This window comes from Rhea americana, unplaced genomic scaffold (assembly GCF_003343005.1).
Source record: "Rhea americana isolate MKP2758 unplaced genomic scaffold, rheAme1 scaffold_36, whole genome shotgun sequence".
Taxonomy (NCBI): Eukaryota; Metazoa; Chordata; class Aves; order Rheiformes; family Rheidae; genus Rhea; species Rhea americana.
Genome location: NW_028186490.1, coordinates 750959 through 770412, shown reverse-complemented (window position 1 = coordinate 770412; position 19454 = coordinate 750959). Strand labels below are relative to the sequence as shown.

At 39.4% G+C, this 19454-nt stretch overlaps 1 protein-coding gene across 2 annotated transcripts in view; it reads left to right on the top strand.

The window, feature by feature from the left end:
- The first annotated feature begins 2427 nt into the window (after positions 1-2427).
- Positions 2428-19454, top strand: part of SORBS1 (sorbin and SH3 domain containing 1) — a 121012-nt gene continuing 103985 nt past the window's right edge. For both annotated transcript variants that reach the window (XM_085312202.1, XM_085312201.1), the window contains exon 1: positions 2428-2591. The gene's annotated coding sequence lies outside the window, so the exon portion shown is untranslated. The remainder of the gene's footprint in view (positions 2592-19454) is intronic.

Here is a 19454-nt window from a genome sequence, read left to right as displayed (position 1 = left end):
AGCAAACAGATCCTGTTTACATCTATGTCTTCATCTTTTCTCATATGATAGCAGTTGAATACCCAAAATTTTCCAAAGGGCTTTTTCAATATTGGTTTGAAGTCTTTCATGGGAAGCACCCACTTTTTTAGCTAAACCTGTGATTTGATTACTTCTGGTGACAGCACCTCTTGCACAGGTAGCATAAGGTCTCTACCAGCCCAGGATTTATAAAGCAGGATTCTCTTTGTGAGGCTCTTTTGCAACTTAAAGGAACTGTGTAGCAAATATGGTATCAGGACTTTCTTTTTAATATGAAAAAAATTATGTCAAAGAGAAGACATGGTGCTAATAATGCCAAGGTTGTGGCTTCAATCCCCCCATGGGCCACTTGTCTGAGAGTTGGACTAGATCATCTCCAGAGGTCCCTTCCAACCTTAGCGATTTTGTGATTCAAAGAGCACCAGGCTTTAGCTTGGATTGCTTGAAAGAAAGGTAACCAAAAATAGGCAGCATCTGTACTCTAAAATGTGTAGAGAGGGCAGTAAATATTTATCTGTCCTTTCCTTTCCTTTGAAAAAAACACTGAAGACACTGCTGTCATTCAGATAGAAGCTCTTGTTTCTGTACAGACCCAGCTCTTCAAAGGAGACATCTACTTCCTATTACAGCTGTATAGAGACCCAGAACTAAAATATTTTGCATGCTTTCATGGGTCTGCAGGAAACATTAAACACACAAAAGCAGACTCAGTTTGAAATTAGGAGTGAAGAGGGAAGGGAGTTTATGTCTGCTTTTCTCAGACTCAGTCTGAAAAGGATGTTAAGTTACTTAGCTTATTTTGCATAAAAGTATCTTGTTTCTGAATATTAATTAACACCAACTGTTGAACCAGCAGGGCTATTGGTCCTTACGGTGTTTGCCACACCGTGAATGCTTGGCTATTCTAAGAGTATTTCTTAAAATATGGCTCTTATTAAGAAAAAAAAAATCTTGACTGTACAGTTAATTGCTGCTAGGAGAACAGTCATTACCCAGTGATTGTCTGCTTGCCTTATGCTGAAAAGTACTATTTGACAATACATAAAAAGCAAATATTTAAAATAGCTTTTTAACAATCAGATTTCACTACCAGAATGTATTAGCTTTTGTAATTGTAGGCAAAGTGGGAACAGTGTGAGAGAGCTCCTGAAATTTTATTATGGAAAAACTCTTGTTGGTGAGTAACTTTGCTTGTGAAAGTAGGTTGTACTGGAGTGAACAGGACTGTGTCTCGGTGAGCAGTCACAATATGCAGGGATTTGAAGAACAGGCCAACTCAGGTGCTGCCCTTGAGAAAGTCCAAAGTCACTTCTTGGCCACAAGCGTGGCTCAAAGATCCTCCTAATCCTGTTTCTTGTCTCTATTGGTGTCCAGTGTCAGAGGTTTTGAGAAAGGGCTAATGCAAAGGACAAATGCAAATTGTTGCTTCCCCTGAGATATTCCTACCTTCCAGTAACTCGTGGTTCACTACTTCCCAAGCTAAGAGTCTTAGCTACATGTTTTCTGTTGAGATTCTGCAAAGGATCTCTTTTCATTTTTTGAATTGTGTTTTTTGAACTTGCATACACACTTGACCTCCAAAATGTACTGTAGCAATGAGTTCTGCAGTGCAATTATGTGAAAAAGTACTTCCTTTTGTTTGTTTTAAAACTCCTGCCTGATGATTTCTTTCAGTGCCCCTTAGTTCTTGTGTTATCAGAAGCAATGAACCATCATTCCTAGGTTAGGGGTTTTGATGCCCTTCAAGATTTAACAACGCACTCTCATTTCCTCTCTGTCAGTGCTTAGTGAGACCAAGGAGTCCTTCCTTGGCTTTTCTATTCACTATCTCCTTGTAAAGAAACAGTTCTGGAGCTTTCATTGTTCTTACCACTCTCGTCTACTCCTTTTCTAGATTTATCTTTGAGGCGCTAATCTAGAAGAAGTATGATATCAATTCTAAGTGTTGCTATTAATGAAATAATTGGGGGGGGGGTCAGGGCTTTTTGGTGGGCAGTATCACATTACATGTAGGTTTAAATCTTGTAAAGCACATGCATACTCATAGTATTTCCTGCAGGGAGGGGAGGGAAGATCTTTTAGGGTTCTGTTTTCTCTAATAAAATGTAATGATTTTGAAAATGAAGAATTTACTGTCCAGGATGTTAACTTAACTCATTTCTGAGTTGAGTTAGAGCCATTTTTTAAAAAGCAATGCAGAGGAAGAATGTAATTCAGAAGAAAAACCATTGGGTTTTCTGCCTATTCAGATTCCAGAAAGAAACCATTTTACACCCAAGGAACTTAATCAAAAACTGCCTGGACATCCTCTTCCTTTCTATAGCAGCTGTTTCCACTCAGTATTTTAATAAGTGGGCTGAACCTTTGGGGAAGGGCTTCCCTCCTTGGCATCTGTGTGTAAAAGGCTGCGCTGCAGTATCATGCTCTGTGCTTGTGTTGAATGAGTAAATGCCTGTGGCTGGACAGTCCAGAGGAAGGGCTACATCATGTTCTCAGCTGGCTGAGCTCCTTACTGCAAGCTTCTAAAAATTTCCCTGGATATTAATCTGATGTAATTTTGGCTACAAGAAGTAAGTATTTAAATACTGTGAAGGTTTAAGACTTCTCCAGTTTCTTTTGTTTCCCACTGTAAATAATTTGTGGATTATCTGTCATCTTTGGAGGTAGATTCTTTTAAATTACTTAATTTTGTGTTTCCTGTTAACTGTTCATATATTTTTCTGAACGATTTATAGACTCAGAGCCAAAGTTGCATACTGAGATTCTTGGAGGAAGGTAACTCAGCTGGTAGCGTGCATGATGTGTGGTGGAGAGTATTATAACTAAATGAGCCTTACTGCTACAGATGGTTTTTTGAAACTATTTTTTGAGTCTTTCTCTCTCTCTCTCTCTCTCTTTYTTTYTTTTTTTTTTTTTTTTTTTTTTTTTTTTTGACTTATCCATGCCTGCTCTTTTTTTCTCCTAGCTTTATAGGGTTTTTGGATGTATAATCAGTTCCTCTTATTTGTGCTAAGCACATCTGTTTTGCAAGTTTCTGTCTGCTTTCACAGTAATATAATTTTTCTGTCCTTTGTGTGCTGTCTCATACTAAGCAGAACTGAGAAAATGGTGAAAGCAGCAGTGCTTTTTTTTTGCTGGTTTTCCTTTGGCGCTAGATTACATTCACTAAACTCAGCAAATAGCAGAATTCCCTCTAGAGTACTGGGAAGCAGCCCAGACACTCTACAGTTGTGTTTTGCTGGACTATTCTTGCAGCAGGGTTTTCTTTCTTCCTTTTCTCTCTCAATCTCTCTCTCTCCCCTGCTCACTTCCTCCTACCCCCCATGGTCTGTTGAAATACTTTCTGTAGGAACTGCATTCCTGATTGATTCCATTCTCAGATAGGCGTCTCTGTTAAATATCCCCAAATGAACATCCCAAAATGAAAGTAAAAGAGGTGCCCAGTGACTAACTGCAAGTTCAAGTTAAGAAATATTTGACTAACTGGGCAATAAGATGGGCTCAGCTTTAAGTTTTCTTGATAACTAATAATTTGGGGCTGAAATTATTGTCTTAATTTTAATAGAAAATCGAGACTGACATTAAGCCCTAGACACTTAATGTTTGTATGTGTTTCTGGATTTCTCTGCTGCAATGGGAATCATCTAGTGCCAGACTCCAACTTGATGATTTAATTCAATTTTTAGTAGTAGTAGTAGATTTAAAATATTTTGAGAGACTTAGGGCTGTAGTCTTCCCATGGTTACATTGGCATAAATATGGGATAATTCCTTTCACTTTAAAAATTCCGGTCCCTGTAGGTATGCAGACACTTGGACTTTCAGACAAGCATTGTGGTTCTGGATCTTCAGTATCGTTTTCCGGTTTTATGCTACTCTGGGAGCCAACTGTGTCTGTCCTAGTATTATTCCCCTCACCTAACTTTACATGGCAGTAGTAGCCTGTGCTTCCTCAAAGGAGAGCACAAATACTGTGTTTGACCATTCTTATGGCCATAGGTGGCCATGTGTTGCATAGAGCAGCCCAGCAACTGTTGTGAGCTACTAAAACTTTTCTGTGCGCTTTGATTTGAGAAATGAAAACTACAACTAAGACTAGGACAGGTCTCCATTGTAATTTAACTCCATGTTATGAGCCTATCTCTTTTTCTTTCGGAAAGCCAGGCTTAAATTAAGCTAGCTAAATGTCAGAATAACTCCAAGACCATCTGAATAGCACGTTTTTAATTTAGGTAAACTTGGATGATATCTGAAGTTTATAACCATGTCTCTTTCTCAACACTGACCTCAATTTTAGTATTTCCATTAGGTAATAGCTGCTCTGAAAGGCTGGACCAATGTTATGTATTGCTGTAAATAAATACCTACCTGCTGCTGCTTCCAAGTGAGGAGGGGTCCTGCTCCTCAGGGCCGTATCAAGCACACCCTGGAGAGCCTTCCCTGTTCCCCATCAGTGGCCAGAGATACCTGTCACTGCCTGATCTCAGGAGGCTGAACAGAATGAGTGCTCCACCTCAGTTTTATTTTTTTCAAATGATTAGCTAGAGCTAATTTACTATTCCACAATTTCCTGAGACAAACTATCTAACAGAAGCAGTCTGTTTAGTGGAACAACTTAAACAAAACAAAAAACTCGCTCAAACACTCCTTTATGAATCATCCTCATGTTTGTAAGGGTTTCCAGACTGCCCCAGAAAAGCTCTTGCAAGTCCATTCATTTTTTTTTTCTTGAGACAGCAGTTCTTGGCTCCTTCCTTCCAAGTCCTTTTGGACAGGAGAGTGGGAGTGGTCCAACTCTAGACTCTCGGCCTCTTTTTGGAGACTTCTTTTTGTTATTTCCAACACATTTTCCCATCATGTCATTGTTTAATAACTTCTAAACCACCCAATAAAGAGCTTCCTATTTATTCTACAGGAGAAACTTCTGTAAGGCTCTTTGGAGCTGATGAAACGGTCTCTCCTTTTAGCAGAAATCCTCTCTATGCTACCATGGTATGATAGTTTACCATCCTACAAAGCCGTCAGGCTGTAGCCAGCAAAAGAAACACAAGCAACTAGTCACAAGCATGGGTGGGCACAACAACGTTGAAAGTCCAGGGTGCCCTGTGACGGACGAAAATTAGTTTTTGCACTAAACTGTGGCTTACTAGGTATTACTAATACCTAATTTTGCTATGCAGGCTCTGTGTGATCTTTGGCATGGTAGTTACTCTATCTGCATTAAATTTCCATACTTGTGAATGTAATAATACTTCGTTTGTCCATTTTGTCTGTGTAGGTCTTGAGCTGCTTTGGTAGGGACCGTATCCTTAAATCCTGGCCCTAATGTGCTAGGTGTGGTTATCTGGACTGTCAGATACTGCTGTAATAGAAATACTGAAATATGGAAACAGATTCTTTCAGGTAATTGCATCACCTTTGTTTATTCACATGTTAAACACTTGCTGAAGTACTTAAGGATCTACTGGAAACTTTATTAGGAAAGAGTCACATCTGTTAAATGCAGTGTGTCAATTCTACTTCACTTTATCACTAAAAATCCATAAAAGTGAGATCTTTGTGTGTGTATCTTCTCTCCTCCTCCTTCCTCTCTGTCCTTATTTTTAAGTTCTGGTAACCTCTGAATGGAGGTAAGTATAGATTTGTGTTGAATGTTTCCTACTAGGCTGACTGAAACAGTATTTAGCGTGTGAATATGTTTTAACTTTTATAAATTACTTTTAGATTCCATTAAAATCTATTGACTCCAACTGTATGCACTGAAGATTTTCCCAGGACTAAAAGTACATGGCTCAGGGATGTCCTGCCATTTGAGAAATCCCGTAGAGCAACTGAGTTGATTAGTGTCTGAATTCCAACAATTAAACATTCAGAGCTCCCAAGGCTCTTAGAGGACCTACTAAATTTTCAGGGAATGAACCCTGAAGCCTCTGTTTTGTTTAATTCTTATCATCTTGCCGAGGTTATGAGAAGCTTTTGGCGCTCAATCTGTACTAACCTGTTTTGCAACTTACTCTGATAGCTCTTCAGTCTTCATTCTCACTCTGCCCCAATATCTTCTTTCTGACCTATTAATCACTTTCATTATTGCTGACTGCAATGTTGCCAAAAAAGAAAAGTTGAAGAAGTAACAGATAAACACCAAATTTGGGTCCTCATTTATGCAAGAGGAGAAGTAGTTAAACAGGAAAATATTTGTAGGGAATATTGTTTAAACATAGGGTTGTCTGCCTGATATGTGAGTGATTCTTTAAAGATTATATAAAATTTCTATACCTTATGAAGAATAGAGTACTAATTATCTGGAAATGATTTCTTGTCAATAGTATGCATAGAAAGATTGTTGCCATGAAATAATTAAAAGATGTAGGTGGAACTTGCTTTCCCTATACTTGCTATTTCCCTTCCCAGCTTCTTAATGTTGTGGATCAGACAAAGGTTATGGGGGGAAATGGGATTCTTAGAAGTAAAATAATTATTAGCTATATTTTTAGAAATCAGGCAGTGCTAGAAATCGCTTTGGGCCTGTCTTTATGTCCAAATTACAAATCCCAAATTTTTGCAACTAGTCAAATGAAGACAGTCTTTCTGTCTGCAGAGGCTGGTATGGATGAAGCTGCATGATGAGGATGATGATTAGGATTTACACCGATACAACTGAAATTTGTAGTAACTGCAGTTACTCTGGATTGAGCAGCACTAAGTGAGAGCTCTGGTCCTGAAAAATGCAGTTGGGATCAAATTGATGTGAATATTGTCTGATATCTTCCAGTGTCATACAGCAAATAAATGTCAAAATCCTATCATTTTGGGGATGAAGGGGCTGGGTACCTTATGCACAGATAAAAGTAGGTAGCTCTTATATAGTATTGGTCAATTCTAGAGTGCTTCAAAAATAGACCGATGGTATTTCTAAGCTTAAAAATGGAAAACTGAGGTGTGGTGGTGCAGCGAATGCAGGAGGCTGGGGCTGGTCTGGCAATTAAACTCAGGTTTCCTGAATCCCGGTTCCTCAATGACCTTTTTGAGATGAACCCTCCTGAATTATCATTCAGGAGGAAACATCATGCTGAATTACATTCTCTTAGCAATGCTTTGGCTGGAAGCATTCTAAAAGGTTTGAAAGTTGAATATTGCCAGCCCGTCTGTTTTGCATAAAAGCAAGTCTGGTAGATCTATGGATAAGCTTTTTTAAGTAACTCAAAACCTGATATTTCCTAATTATATTTGTATGTTACAGTATTACCAAGATAAAGATATTCAGCCTTGTAAGCCCCACATGCTTACAGGTAATGTCGCATTCTTATATAAGCTTCTTCATATTTCTTATATCCTGGATCTTTCCTCAAGATGTTCTTTATTCTAAAACGTCTGCTTTTTATAGAGTAGAGGAAGCCTGCTGTAATCTTCTCTCCAATAAGGCATGTGCTGGGAGAAGAGGTTATGTTAGTTTTTTTCATGTGATCAACTAATCCTAAAAATGGAAAAACATTACTGTTTCATGCACACTGAAAGGCTGTAAATAAGAAACTATCCAAAAATACCATAGTCTTTGGCAGGAAGTTTGTCTGCAGATAACACACAAGCCTACTACGTTAAAACTTTATTTTCTTCTTTTTTTAGCAAGAGCAAAAGGTTTCCCACAGGTTTTTAGCATGATAGTTTGTTTTGAATGGATTTGGGGCACACTGCATGTAATTGAAGTTTATAGACTTATCTAAAACCTCAAATAATCAGCTCCCGCACATAAATGGTAACTCCTCTATCGCATCCTCAGTAGCAAGGGGGAGCGGGCTGTCTCAGAGCCGTTTAAAATGCTTTACTTTCGTATTTGCCAAGTTCTTCTATTCTCTGTAGATTTTAATGACTCAGACCTCTGAAATCTCTTCCATACATGGTTAAAGTGTAACCACTGATCAGGGGCAGAGGGGGAGGATAGAGGGAATAACTTACTGAACTGATAGTTTTAAACAAACTTGAATAATTTTCCCAAACAGTATTTTAGTCCTCACTAAGTCATATTTTATATAATATATATGTATATGTGTGTATATATATGTATATTTATGTATGTGTATATTCACACACAGGGCAGCTCTCAGTCTTAATGGTCCTGGAAGCCAATGGAAATACGTAATCCACATATACAGTGAATGCAGTGTGTTCACATCCAGCCCAAAGCACTATCCAGGCCCACTGTCGTAGCAGGATCCTTTTCTGAAGTCAGATTTCTACAGGTTTCCTTCAGTCTTTTCCTTTTTGTGTCTGTCTTTTACCCATACTGATGAAATATCATTGACTTTGTTCAGTGTACTCCAGCTGCCAGTTTATCTGGTTCTCCCCTTACAATAGGTTTTTGCAGTAAGTGCTGTCTGTTGAGCAGATCGGTAGTGGCAGAGCTTTTGCTGTCCCTTAAGTTTTTGCGTCTTCATGCTTATTTTTTTAAAATATCTTCTAGAATAATTTAAAACTTAGACTGAGCTTTCCTCCAAGCAAAAAATATTCAAAGCAGGTGATGCTGTCTAGTGCTTGCTATTGTCAGACAAACTGAGTTATCGTGGTGTCTGTGCCGCTAACCCCTTGTGTCATATTGGTCACATCATCTAGCCACTATGGGTAGGATTTTCAAAAGCATACAGCACTTATGTAAATTTGTTCCAGTGCAAGCTGATGGAGGCCTAATTCTTCTTTCCAGTAAGGCTTCACTACACTGCTTGGCAAGGTAAATATCCCTAAAACTAGGCTTTCTGTGCTGCCAAAGTGGTATAAAGCAGCTCCATGCAAATGCAAATCTGGCCCTGGCAGTTCTTCCATTGACTTCAGTGGAAGAAAAATTAAATAACATAGCAACGTTTTTAAAAAAAAATCATCTTGCACATCTTCATTTCCCAGTTGTTAAAATAGGCCTGATACGTACCTCATACAACTGCAGCAAAGCTTAATTCATGTATGCACAGCCATTTGAAGATGTCCGCTACTATGCAAATTCTGGCTCACATCATTAACTTGACCAAATTTGTTAGCCAACGAGTGAAAGACTTGTAAGATATTTTATATCTCTCTGAGGAACAGCCTCAAATTCAAGTAATTTAGTTTTATGCAGAAAAATAATGTACTGCTTATGAATTCAAGAGCCCTATGTGTGGGTAGACTTCTGATGTGCAGGGTTGCATCGTTATGGGAGGTTGTTTTGTCCTGTGTTAACTCTGCTGTAGATCACAAGACTGTTAATCAGAGCCAATTTCTTTCTGTCACCACACTACAACTATTTATCAATTGCTCATGGCATTTTGTAATGGAGTCTTGCTAAAGTTCACAAGGATATGAGGATCACTGTCTTCTAAATACCACATGTGTTTTGCTCATTGATAATGGACAAAAATGAACTGCCTTTTCTTCTCCTGTTGACATTCAAACTCAAATTAATACTACACCCTATAGCTCAGCATAACCTATTTCAATTTGTATTCAAGTGCTAACAGAAGTAAATAAAAAATGTATTTTAGGGTGTTCTTGTTATATGATCCGAGACAGTTGTTAGATAAATTAAGAGACCGCTATATTAAGTGTCAATTTAATATAAACCCAGATTGCCCTACAAATGTGTACTGACAGACACTTGACCCTGCAAATGCTTGCTTGCAAGAGAAATCCTTCTTACATGAGTAAATGCCTTGCTGTTGGTGAAATAGCTCATGGAAAGGCTTGTGGAATTGTGCATGATGTTGAAGATCTGATTTTTGCAACAAAGAATGCAGCATGGGTATTCTGTGGAAGTAATGGGTTATTTTGAGGCATAGGGCTGGAGGCATATTTCTCCTGCCTTCTCCTTAAATAAATGAATATGGTACAAAAATAATGATGATCTGAAATGTAGCTTGAGGAAACATCTCATTCCATTTCCATTCCCAAATGCTGTCTCTGAATTTACACAATCAATGTACATGAATCTTTCATGGACGTAATCTATATTTCCTTCTTTGTGGTGTATTTTATCTCTGTAAGCACTGGAATGAACAGGATCTGCCAGAACAGATTATTAATATAGTTAATATTGACAATTTCTGGAATGCAAGCTGACTTAAAATTAAAAAAGATCACTGTGGTTTGTCAACATGGGAATGGTAAAGCAGACCGGAGTTGAATAAATTGAAAATTATTTATTCAATAATTTTTTTCTTCAGCCTGTCCAGGTCTCTCTGGAGAGGAGAGCTGGGTGGAGAGGAGCCTCATGAGGTTTAACAAGGGCAGGTGTAGAGTCCTGCACCTAGGAAGAAATAACCCTAGGCACCAGTACAAGCTGGGGGCTGACCCTCTGGAGAGCAGCTCTGCAGAGAAGGACCTGGGAGTGCTGGTGGATGACAGATTGACCATGAGCCAGCAATGTGCCCTTGTGGCCAGGAAGGCCAATGGTCTCCTGGGGTGCATTGGGAAGAGTGTTGCCAGCAGGTCGAGGGAGGTGATCCTGCCCCTCTACTCAGCCCTGAGAGGGCCTCATCTCGAGCACTGGTGTCCAGTTCTGGGCTCTCCAGTACAAGAGAGACATGGAGCTACTGGAGAGAGTCCAGTGTAGGGCTACGAGAATGATCAGAGGTCTGGAGCATCTGCCCTAGGAGGAAAGGCTGTGAGAGCTGGGGCTCTTCAGCCTGGGGGAAGAGAAGACTGCGGAAATCTTACCAGTGTGTACAAGTACCTGAAGGGAGGTTGTCAAGGGGACGGGGACAAACTCTTTTCAGTTGTCCTGTGTGACAGGACAAGAGGCAATGGGCAGAAATTGAAGCACAGGCAGTTCCGCCTGAACATGAGGGGGAATTTCTTCTCTGTGAGAGTGACAGAGCACTGGGACAGGTTGCCCAGAGAGGTTGTGGAGTCTCCTTCTCGGGAGATATTCAAGGCCCACCTGAGTGCAACCCTGTCTAACATGCTCTAGGTGACCCTGCTTAAGCAGGGAGATTGGACTAGATGATTTCCAGAGGTCTCTTCCAACCTTACTGATTCTATGAAATCAGCACTTCTCCAATAACTGAGTAGATCTTAGTTACTCGAGCTGAGAGAAGTCTTGGCTACCCTGATGTCCAGGTGCAGCATATATTGAGCATCTCATTTAATTGCATTACATTTTATCAGCTACAGCACTTATAGATGATATGGTTGTTCACATCCCCCAGTGCTCCACAGAGTTGGTATTGGGAACACCAGAGATGAATCCACCATTTTTGGACTTGGGATGCAGATTTCTTCTGAGGGACCTAGACCCAAACCCTTTTTATGAAAAAGGCCTTGAACTCATTTGCCTCAGAGTAGAGAGGGCTACCAGGATTTTAGAGTCTCATTTGATCACTTGGCCATGCAACCTGCATGGCACCTTTGGGAAGATGAAAGTGCGACTGTGTTATGAAATTGCTATTTCAGTGTTTTAATATTCCAGACCTAACACTTTCATTGCTGATCTATACCATTTGGCACTTTATTAGTAATTCTAATATCATGGGATCCTAAGTATTCCATCATAGCCTTGTCTATCTCTTAAGAACAACCACATTTACAATCTACAGTTGACACCTTCAGCTTTGTTATTTGTGGTTGGGTCCAAACAATGTCTGTGCCAAAACACAAACCATTTTTAAAAACCACAGCTGTTAGTTCTGTTACGAGCTGACACTACCTGCCTCCATGTTTGCTGCTCTGGTGGGGAGAGAGGAGGAAATCTGCCTGTCTATTCTATTCTGGTTGCTTCCATCCATTTTGTGAAGAATTTAATGTCTGCATGTAGCAATGTGTGAGCGAAGCCCTGCAAACAGGGGTTCCTGCCTGTATGTTGTGCTCTAGTTAGTGTTAAATATTACCAGCTGAGATTTTGGCAGAGGGTTGATAGCTATATTTGCTAAGGTGAGGTAAATCCCATTCCCAAAGGAGTTTTCCCATGAATTCCTTCTTTGTGGAAAACTAGATTTCCAGGTTCTTTCTGTAGTGGGCAAAAAACAAGCATTGCCATATGGTGATTCATGCTCTCTGACATACTTTGGGACAGGTGGACTTGTTCTCTTGAAGCCCATCACTCTCCGTTGACTGCAGAGGTAACTGTCTAAATGCCTAGTGTTTAATTATTTCCAGTTAGGATAAATAGTAGTAACATGATCCACTTCACCTACATATTTGTTCAAGTGGAAATGTTCATATTTAGAATCAATGGCATCACTAATTGTCATCCTGAATGAGGATGACGTTTTACAAAGCCTCTCTATGTGTATGCTGGTTTGCAAGTCGAATTTTGCACTGTTTTTATGAGATTCTCATTGCTAGAAAGCACCAAATAGCTGGTGCTGACAGAAAATTGAAAATACGGAGGACCATAAAGAGATAATTAAACCTGCAGCTGTCAGCAAGATCTAAAACTTCTGAAAAACCAAAAGCTGAGAGTTTCAAGCTGTATATGCTTCAGGTGCATGGTGAATTTAGCAGCTATTTAGATCTGAGTGGAATTTCACCTGTTTGCGTTTGTAAAGTTTTAAAATAGAAATAGACAGTTCTGCCCTGAATATTTCACAGTATTACTGTAAAAACTTGTTCTGAATTTGTCTCTGAGGTCTGTAGTACTCTTATCACTGTATTACTGTATTCCATGTGGCTCTAAAACCATCCCACAAATATTAGAGGGCTATCCTATGAGATTAGTATAGTTACTGAATTTAATATTTATATTGCAATAGCATCTAAAAGATCTGATGTTGAGTCTATTGTGAAAGGTGTTGTGCAAACAACACCAGTGCTTAAAGAATCTATTAAATAATAGGTTATTATATAAATTATTTTTTTCACCTGTATGTCTTAACACAGAAGGTGGAAAAAATTTTCTAGACTTACCTATTGGTCTTTTTCTTCACTAAATACTATTTAGTTTGAAAACGCAAAATTACCGATCTGTGAGAAGATGAAAACTGAAGATACAGAATGTGAATGTGGCTCTGTTCTAGCCACAGGAATGTAAGTATCCACAGGAAGTTAGGTATGAAGTTAGACCATTGTTTAGCAAAGCTCATAGTCGCTTACACAAGTTGTTTGTTGCTTTGGAATCCATCTCTCTAAAGCCGAAGATTTGCAATTGCTTACGTACTTAAAGTAATGTTAATACATAATTCAGTTTATTTTAGTGAAAGTGATCATATGCACAGATTTGAATAGCTACAGGGATAAATCCTAGTTTTGTGGTTTCTTTGAAAAGTGGGCTTGCTGGAATCCAAGCTGTGCCTGGGATTCCTTGGCAAATTTTATATAGAGAGACCTGATTTTTCACTCTGGCATAAAGGCTGGAATTCTCTATGTATTTATTTTGCTAAGAGTGCAAGAAGTGAATTGTATTAAAATACTGCCTGTGTATTTTTTTTTTCTCTTTTTGGTTTGGTGAAAAATGTTGTTTGATTGCCAGGGATATTGAGTCCTTGAGTCACGAGCCTGGTATACCATGAGTAGAGATAACCACTCACACTAGTGGTAGCCACTCTGCTGTCTGCTGAATGTTTTGCTCTGACATGACCTGAGCCAGTCAGGCCAAGGCCGATGTAGGGTCAGTTTGGATAGAAGGTGCTTTCATGCCTGTGAGACAAGTTCTTTTTCGTAAGATGCTGGGCAGCGAACTTGTTTTGCACAATCCAGCAAATAGTTGTGCTTTAGTGGTGACTTCTGTTCGCTCCTGGACTAGTTCCAAGCTAATGTTCTAGCAGAGTGGTATTACATAGAGAGTGCTGTTCTCCTCAAAGTCATCCAATTTCTTCATTACGCTGTATATACAGTTCTCTAGACAGGTTTGTGGAGCATGTCTGTTGAAGGGTGTTGACACTTCATTGTAAGAGCGTATTAGTTAACTCTTAATATCTTGATTGTAGATAGGAAGCCTGAAATTTTATGAGTTATTTAGAGAAACAGAATCTGGAGAGAGCTTGCTGTATTACTAGGGATTCTCCTTGTTATTCCAGGAGTCTGCTGGCAAACAATCACACTGTAGTCTCAGTTCATCACGCTGCTTGGGACTTCCTTCGGGACTTTGGACAAATCACATCATGCTGTGCTTCAGTTCTCTGTCAGCAGTGGGGACAACGCTCACATGGTAATAGGGACCCTTCAGTTTAGAGTTGCTATTAAGCTGTTGAGGTGACATGCTATAGAAATGTATACTTTTGTTTGGATTGAAATGCAACATTACCGTTTCCCTGATGCTTCTCTTTATGAAGAGAGTGCCAGGGCTTTGGTACTGATATCAGTTCTCTTACTACGTCACAGGGCAAGTTCTTGCTGTTTGTAACAGCATAGTTTCCATTTGCCATGACAGACTATTTCTAAGCTTTGCTCGTTATTTAGGACTGGATTATATCACTGTATTTGTTTCTGTAGGTATTTTCATCAGAAACCAAATACAGATGCAGTGGGTTGGCAGTAGAACAGGCTGAACTACCCAAGGTTTTAGTGAGACTAAATAAGGTTTAAATATTTTTGTTCTGTTTCCTCTTCACCTTACTTATCATGGTGGCATTGACAGAAGCAAGGCTGCTTTCCTGAGTGTTGATCACCCATCTGCATAGTTAGTAAGTGGTGTTAGCAGTGTTTAAAATACAAGTGACTTGTTGATGCAAGAGAGAGACAGGGTTTTGAATTGTTAGCTCTCCTTGTTTTGGCAAGCCTATTAAGATGTCAAGTAGCTCCTATGGTGGACAGGATTTGGGGGCTGCAGCAGCCCAGCTCTGCTGTTTGGAACTGGCGGCCAGCCCTGAAGGTAATAATGAATTCTGCCTTCGGTTATTCTCCTAACAGGTCTATATCTGGCAATAGGCTGCCGCTGACAATTTGAATGGCAATTTGGACTAATTGCCAACAGTGCTGTTGCCTGTCACTAACAATTCATAATCAAACAATGCCTTTCTGCAGCTCTGGACAATTATCGTGTGCGTTACAAGATGTGCTATAACATAGCATGTTCAGTAAACAAGAATGCTGTACTGACTTTTGCCTTCTGCTTCCTAAAGAATGCTGATTGAAGCCAGCTCGATGTGAGACGCTGCTGCCTCTGGCCCACAGAAATCCTTTGTTTTTTGTGCACAGGAGCCAAAAATGAAGGATGGCTTATACTAGGGTAGGTGACAAACTGCTCTTTTGGGGGCACGGATATCCCCCCAAAAGGGCCTTAGAGGGAGGCAGCTCGATTTTGTATCGTTCTTTGGAAGTTAAAACCACAGTCTTTAACTCCTCTAATTAAGGTCTTTCAGCAATGTGGACTTTCTATAAAGTGCTGTTCTGATTTCTAGCAGTTGAGTCAGTAGAACAGCATGACTTAGCATCTGATTTTAGAAAAGATTAGGGAAGGATGTTGCTTGCCAAGTATGCAAAGCACTTGCATGATTTACTTCAGCTGAGATGTGAAATACACCCTACTCGGTCTGGGCTAAGAAGAAACGCTAGCAGAGCTTCAAAAGGCAAATGGAGACTGGAAGAACTGTGAGATACCCAAGGAGACGCCTTGTCTGCTTGAGGCTGTCCTGTGGTGATGATTGACCTACCTCTGAACTGAGCCCCTAGGACAGGTCTGTATGTGACACAGTGGAAAGGTGGAGTTCACCAGGAGATGAATGTGAGTTTAGGCTTCTGTTACAGAAGAGCTCAGGTAATGTTTTGTCTGATGCAGAGGGCAATTGGAGTTTCCTGATACAGCTGAAGCCAGGGCTCTTTCTCTGCTGAAAGTCTTTAATTTGTAATACGGCTTAGCTATGCATAATGCTAAAACATCAACAGTTCAGGCCTTGCTTCTTTCCTTAAAGCTGTTACAATAAACATCTCAAACACTGCAAGCTAAATAAGTGCAGATGTTATTTAGTTGCCAATATCAAATCTGTTGTATCATCTTCTGACTAACAACTTTCAGAAGTTATACACAATTTTTCCTTTTACTTATTTATGCTTTTGGAATGAGCTGTTAGCATCATAGGACTGCTGAATACTTTCTCATAAATTATGCAAATGATGAGAATAAAACAAGCCAGTATATGTCCAAATTTGGTTCACAGAAGCAACTAGAGTTTCCTCCCATTTTAGAATTGTCTTCTTCCAGGAAACATGCTTAACCAGTAATTGCTGCAGATCAGTTGGTGTTTTCTAAAGAAGATCCCATTCTGTATGGTTGAAATAAACGCTCTCAAATATGTAACCTAAACTGCAGTAGAACATGTTTAGTCACCACCTCTTCACTGAGTGCATGCAGCATTCCTCTTGTCTTTTTCCTGCATAACAACTTGCTGATAGCAAAGCAAGAGGGGATTAATTTGTACAAGAATGCAGGCCAGATCCACATGAAGAATGTGTCACTAGTATACTGTGATAGAAATGTATATGTATTATAAATGCAAATTATGGAAAAGTTGTACCTTCTGGTTAGAGATCACTCCACCTCTCGTTCTCTTAAGAAAAAAAAAAAACATAAGCATAGTAATGTTGGTCATGGGTCATACTTCCTCATGTCAGCATCTCAGCAGGCTTCCTTTCCCTTCATCTGTTCCCTCCCTTTTCAAGTGCCCAGGACTTCATTGCTGTTAAGCAAAGAGCTTTTTCTTTATTGCCTTTTACATGGGGCTCAAGAATCTGTTTACATACACATGCCTAAAAGCTTTGCTACAGTGAAGCTTTGGGGATGTGCTACTATTTCCCTGGAAATCAATGGATGTTTTACCACAAGGTATGCAGGTTCAAGTCCTGAACTTGTCATTTCATCTTTGACAAGCCATAGAGGTGTGGTGGCTGCTGGCTCAAAGGGGCTGTAGAAAGTTGTGAGTCTGGCTCAAACATTCTCCCATTATGCGGGTGACTCTGGGGTGGAGAATAAAAAGCTCAATAGGCAGAGACCACTGATGTAGTTAGTTCCACGGTACAAATGTACCTTGGCCATCAAAGCAGTACATAGTTATTTTTACTGTTAAAGTGCCTCCTTAGATCTGCCCTATTGAGCCTTAGTTGAAAAAACACCGTTTAAAAACTGACTGATCCAAAAAAGTGGGAAATTAGGAGAAAATATTAATAATTACTATGAAAGTTTATTTAGCTTCTTGTGGTACCTAACACACCTAGGAGCTTGTGTACCATATGTGAGCCATGGAGAATTTAGAATGAAATAGTTTTCCTTCTAAGGTTTGAACATGTTTCATGACTAAAATACAGTAATCATGAAAACATAGTACAAATGGCTGTATAACAATTAAGTAGTCACTGTCACTGCTTGCATGTCTTGCAGATTTAAGCAAAGGAGTAGCAAAGAACACAGTTTGTAATGCTCTAAGTCTTTTGATACTGATCTTTGGAATGGGGATATCTGCCTAACTCATTGCCATCCTATCATGCTGAGAGCAGCTGTTTGCCCTGATTAGAAGGAAGGTGCAGAACAATGCTGACTTGTTTGTTGAGAGTAGGAATACAATACAATGGACTCTCCCAAGATCCTAGCAGCATAGCTAATGGATATTGCGTGTCTTCGTTAGTGTTTGAACATCTGTGAAAAAGTTTAGTTAGTAAACCCCAAGACAAGTAACTACCTTGCTCCTTTTAGGACAAAACTGATAATGTTTGAAGAACCTGTTGAAAATATTTTGGCTGAGCAGCATTATAACTAGCCCAGCTGTGTTATAATAAAGCCAAGTTCTTTATTGCTTGAATGGATGGGAGGGAAAAAGCATTTCTCATCACTTTGCAGGCCAAGTAGGAAGCAGCTGAATTACTGGTCTTCTGAAAAATGGTCACTTCTGCTGTCAAGTCATGGACAGAAAGTCTTTCCAGCATTTACTATCCAAAGCACATTGTCCACTTGAACCAAAGTGTTCTCTGCTTTTGAATTCATGGCCAGACTCTATCTATCAGGTACTTGGCTAGGGCAAGCAAGCTGCTTATGTGGGAGATTTTTGCTAAGTTCCCTAGCTTGATTAGAAGGATGCAGGTATGATGGATGATGGATGGATGGATGGATGAGGCAGATAAGAAGAGTTCATCCTTTTTTCATTAGCATGCTTGTTTCAGTACAGCACTGATTTTGTCTAGCCTATGAAGTTCTAAGAAGTCAAGAGTTGCATGAAGTATAAATTTCCATCCCTAAGTCTAAAGGAAAAGAGCATCTACCAATCTCTGGCATGGGGGTAATAGAGAATTCTCTAACCAAGCTGTGGCCTTGTAAATGTCAGCACTGTCTCAGATTGAAAATGTTGACTGAGATTAAGTACATAAATGTTTGCAAAGACATCAGCAAGAGAAGTCAATTATAGGCAGCACTGAGTAAGAAAAAGCTGATTTTGATCTGGACACTTAATGCCAGCTAAGTTAGACTCACAAGTGCTTCTCTCAGATTTTAATATATTTTCTTGTTTTAGAAATGGAAAAAAGGAGCAACGTCATCACAGAACCATTTTACAGATTGCAAGGATACTAGATAGTTTTGTATTAGTCAACCCTATAACAATATCCTTCCTCTCTTTTGAAAATTTCCAACCATATTTGACTGTTCTGTCTGAGCTATCCTAGACATCTTTGCTGCTTTTGTCAAGCATATGGCATAGCTGTCTCTTGGCTCCGGTTTGTAATCTGCCGTATCTTTTGTCTCTGACTACTACTTCTTTTTTTTTTTTTTTTTTAATGATAACTCTGAAGAGTTTATAGTTCATTTGAATATTTGTGAGGTGTCCTCATCTCTCAAATTGTTTAATGACCATATTAGGGAAGCTATGAAAGCCCAGAGAATCTAGTTTATAGGATTAGTCTTGAAAGTTTAGTGTCCTTAGAGAAACTGAAAAACAACTTGACTTGATGACTTGCATTTTCTGAAAAGTTGTAAACAGGAGAAGACTAGTCAAAGCTTGGCTGATTTCCAGACATGAACACTTCAATAATTTCTCATAGGATATGCATAAAAACTTTAGTTGTTCAGGTTCATGGATAGCATCTTTTCTGGTGAATGATCTCTCTGAGTAGGTACAAAGAGATGTAGGTCCTGCTGTTGTACTACGCTTCCACATTCAGAAGTGATAACCTCTAAAATGTGGGAGAACAGTGCACTGGTGCAGGATGAGGAAGCACTGATGTTGTTTTTGTAGTGATGTTCCTATCAGAATATCAGAAAAGATCTGTGAGATATCTTGTACAAGCTGAACAACTATGCTTCAGTCTTGTTTGGATTACCATTGTATCTCTCATCCTATGGGGTATTTAGCTATGCGATGTATCTGCTATTGCATTTTGATAGAATCCCAATGGAAAACAGCATCTTCAATGGAATGAGATTCTCATGGTTAATCCATCAAGAGGTAATTAAGTTTTTAAAAGCTTTTAAAAACTTACTATACCATAGGCTTTCTTTGCCATTTGGGTGGGATGAGGCAGATGTTTTTAGTGTTACTTGGTTGGTTGGGTTTTTTT